At 46.3% G+C, this 4121-nt stretch overlaps 5 pseudogenes; all 5 read right to left on the bottom strand.

Moving 5' to 3' along the window:
* Positions 1-1792: 1792 nt before the first annotated feature.
* On the bottom strand, positions 1793-1911 carry LOC143931575 (5S ribosomal RNA; annotated as a pseudogene).
* Positions 1912-2007: 96 nt separating this feature from the next.
* LOC143932163 (5S ribosomal RNA) lies at positions 2008-2126 on the bottom strand (annotated as a pseudogene).
* Positions 2127-2236: 110 nt separating this feature from the next.
* On the bottom strand, positions 2237-2355 carry LOC143931642 (5S ribosomal RNA; annotated as a pseudogene).
* Positions 2356-2887: 532 nt separating this feature from the next.
* LOC143931186 (5S ribosomal RNA) lies at positions 2888-3006 on the bottom strand (annotated as a pseudogene).
* Positions 3007-3764: 758 nt separating this feature from the next.
* LOC143931713 (5S ribosomal RNA) lies at positions 3765-3883 on the bottom strand (annotated as a pseudogene).
* Between the last annotated feature and the right edge of the window lie 238 nt (positions 3884-4121).

A 4121-nucleotide genomic window follows, 5' to 3' on the forward strand; every position in this document is an offset into this window, starting at 1 on the left:
TGCCTCTGCAATTTTTTTTTTTTTTTGCGATATAAACGGAAAAATCTAAAAAATATTGAAAGAAAATTATATTTTCTGCTTTTTGTTATAAGAAAAATCCAATAAACTCAATTTTATACTTTTAGGTCAAAATGTATTCAGCCACATGTCTTTGGTAATGTTAATAAGTGTATATTTATTGGTTTGCGCAAATGTTATAGCGTCTGAAAACGATGGTACATTTTCTGGAATTTACGCATCTTTTAGTTTATGACTGCCTATCTCATTTCTTGAGGTGCTAATATGGCATAGTTGACTTCTTTTTTTCCCTTGTTTCCCAAGGTGACCATCTTGGTGTTTGTCAAGAGGGTTGAGGGTGCCAAAAGTGAGTGCCTATGGCAACATCACCCTGAAAGCATCTGATACTAAGCAGGGACGGGCCTGGTTAGTACCTAGATGGGAGACCGCCTGGGAATACCCTCTTGAGAAATGCCAAGATGGTCACCTTGGGGAACCACAAAAAAAGGCGGTCTCCCATCCAGGTACTAAGCAGGCCCATCTCTGCTTAGTCTTCAAGACCAGATGAGATCGGGTGCTTTCAGAGTGGAGTGGCCATAGGCAATCTCTTCTGGCACCCAAAACCCTCTTGAGAAATGCCAAGAAGGTCATCTTGGGAAACCAGAAATAAAAAACAGGTCAACTAATGCAGGTACTAACCAGGCCCGACTCTGCTTAGCCTCCAAGATCAGGTGCTTTCAGGGTGATGTGGCTGTAGGCAATCTCTTTGGGCACACTCCACCCTCTTGACAAACGACAAGATGGTCATCTTGGGAAACAAGGGAAAAAAAAAACAAGTTAACGGCAAAAAAAAAAAGATGCCTATGGCACATGCTATTCTCAGGCGGTCTCCCATCCAGGTACTGACCAGGCCTGACCCTGTTTAGCCTCCGAGATCAGACGAGATTAGGGCTTTGAGGGTGATGTGGCCATAGGCAATCTCTTTGGGCACCGTCAACCCTCTTGACAAACCTCAAGATGGTCACCTTGGGAAACAAGGGAAAAAAACAAGTCGACGCAAAAAAAGAAAAAGAAGACTGCAGCTCCTGGTATTCCCAGGCGGTCTCCCCTCCAGATGCTAATCAGGCCCGACCCTGCTTAGCCTCCAAGATAAGACGAGATTTTGAGCTTTCAGGGTGATGAGGCCAAAGACAATCTCTTTGGGCACCCTAAACCTCCTTCACAAATGCCAAGATAGTCACCATGGAAAACAAGGAAAAATAAGTCAACGGCAAAAAAAAATAAAAGAAGCCTATGCTACCTGGTATTCCCAGGCAGTCTCCCATCCAGGTACTAACCAGGCCTAAGCCTGCTTAGCCTCCGAGATTAGAAGAGATTGGTCGCTTTCAAGGTGATGTGGCCATAGGAAATCTCTTTGGGTGCCCTCAACCGTCTTGACAAACGCCAAGATAATAACCTTGGGAAACAAGGGAAAAAAATAAGTCAACGCCCCCCCCCCCCCAAAAAAGAAGCCTACATCACCTTGTATTACCAGGCGGTTTCCCATTCAGGTACTAAACAGGCCCTACCCTGCCCATAGGCAATCTCTTTGGGCACCCTCATCCCTCTTGACAAATGCAAAGATGGTCACTAAGCCCGACCCTTCTTAGCCTCCGAGATCAGACGAGATTGGTCGCTTTCACGGTGATATGGCCGTAGGCAATCTCTTTCGGCACCCTCAACCCTCTTGACAAACGCCAAGATGGTCACCTTAATTGAAAAAAAAACAAGTCAACATCAAAAAAAAAAAAAAAGAAACCTACGGCACTTGGTATTCCCAGGGGGTCTCCCATCCAGGTTTTAACCAGGCCCAACTCTGCTAAGCCTCCAAGATCAGATGAGATTGGTTGCTTTCAGGGAGATGTGGCCGTAGGCAATCGCTTTGGGGACTCTCAACCCTCTTGAAAAATCCCAAGATGGTCACCTTGGTAAACAAGGGAAATTAACAAGTCAACTCCAAAAAAAAAAAAAAGTCTATGCCACCTGGTATTCCCAGGCAGTCTCCCATCCAGGTACTAACCAGGCCCGACCCTGCTTAACATCCGAGATCAGAGGAGATCAGGCGCATTCAGGGTGATGTAGCCGTAGACCATCGTGCTGGCCACTCTAAACCCTCTTGACAAACGGCAAGATGGTCACCTCTGCAAACAAGCAAAAAAATTAAAACAGGTCTTCAACGCCAACAACATATAAAAAAAAAAGCCTACGGCACCTGGTATTCCCAGGGGGTCTCCCATCCAGGTTCTAACCAGGCGCGACCCTGCTAAGCCTCCGAGATCAGATGAGATTTGTTGCTTTCAGGGAGATATGGCCGTATTCAATTGCTTTGGGCACTCTCAACCCTCATAAAAAACGCAAAGATGGTCACCTTAGTAAACAAGGGAAAATAACAAGTCAACACCCAAAAAAAAAAAAAAGTCTATGCCACCTGGTATTCCCAGGCAGTCTCCCATCCAGGTACTAACCAGGCCTGACCCTGCTTATCCTCCGAGATTAGACGAGATTGGTCGCTTTCAAAGTGTTTTGGCCATAGGAAATTTCTTTGGGCGCCCTCAACCGTCTTGACAAACGCCAAGATAATCACCTTGGGAAACAAGGGAGAAAACAAGTCAACGCCAAAAAAAAAGAAAAAAAGAAGCCCGTGGCACTGGGTATTCCCAGGAGGTCTCCCATTTGTTACTAACCAGGCCAAATGCTGCTCAACCTCCGGGATCAGACAAGATCAGGAGCTTTCAGGGTGATGTGGCCATAGGCAATCTCTTTCGGCACCCTCAACCCTCTTGACAAACGCCAAGATGGTCACCTTGGGAAACAAGGGAAAAAAAACAAGTCAACAACAAAAAAAAAAAGAAACCTACAGCACTTGGTATTCCTAGGGGGTCTCCCATCCAGGTTCTAACCAGGCCCAACCCTGCTAAGCATCAGAGATCAGATGAGATCAGTTGCTTTCAGGGAGATGTGGCTGTAGGCAATTGCTTTGGGCACCCTGAACCCTCTTGAAAAAAAAGCCCAAAAAAGAAAAAAAGAGAAGCCTATGGCACCTGGTATTCCCAGGCAGTCTCTCATCCAGGTACTAACCAGGCCTGATCATGCTTAGCCTCCGAGATTAGTCATTTTCAGGGCAATGTGGCCATAGGCAATTTCTTCGGACACCCTCAACCATCTTGACAAACGCCAATATAGTCACCTTGGGAAACAAGGGAAAAAAACAAGTAAACGCAAAAAAATAAATAAGCCTACGGCACCTGGCCATCCAGGTATTAACCAGGCTCAGCCCCTGCTTAGCCTCCGAGGTGAGACAAGATGGGGCGCTTTCAAGGTGATGTGGCCGTAGCCAATCTTTTTGGGCACCGTCAACCCCCTTGACAAATGCCAAAATACACTTTGGGAAACAAGGGAAAAAACAAGTCAACGCCCCAAATGAAAAAAAAAAGGAAGCCTATTCCTAGGTGGTCTCCCATCCAGGTACTTACCAGGCCCGACCCTACCCATGGGCAATCTCTATGGGCACCCTCATCCCTCTTGACAAACGCAAAGATGGCCACTAGGCCTGACCATGCTTAGCCTCCAAGATCAGATGAGATTGGGCGCTTTCACGGTGATATGGCTGTAGGCAATCCCTTTGGGTATCCTCAACCCTTTTTGACAAACGCCAAGATGGTCACCTTGAGAAACAAGGGAAAAAAACAAGTCAATGTCAAAAAAAAAAAAAAAAAAAAAAAAAAAGAAGCCTATAGCACCTGATATTCCCAGGTGGTCTCCCATCCAAGTACTAACCAGGCCCGCCACTGCTTAGTCTCCGAGATCAGATGAGATGGTTCGCTTTCAGGGTGATGTGGCCGTAGGCAAGCTCTTTATGAAACTTCAACCCTCTTGACACTCATCAAGAGTTCTGCGGTTTGAGTTGGAACAGCAGCATTTCCAGTTCGTAGCCCTTTGGGCTAGCCACAGCACCCCAGGTGTTCACTAAAGTGCTGGGTCCACCTCTAGCCAGATTAAGGGCACATGGCACATGGCATAAGTCGTAGCATACCTAGACAATCTGTTACTAATCAGTTGGCTCATTTAGAGCAAAGCATACGCAC

This window comes from Lithobates pipiens, unplaced genomic scaffold (genome assembly GCF_037356315.1).
Source record: "Lithobates pipiens isolate NorthernLeopardFrog02 unplaced genomic scaffold, aLitPip1_a1.2 Scaffold_25, whole genome shotgun sequence".
Classification (NCBI taxonomy): domain Eukaryota; kingdom Metazoa; phylum Chordata; class Amphibia; order Anura; family Ranidae; genus Lithobates; species Lithobates pipiens.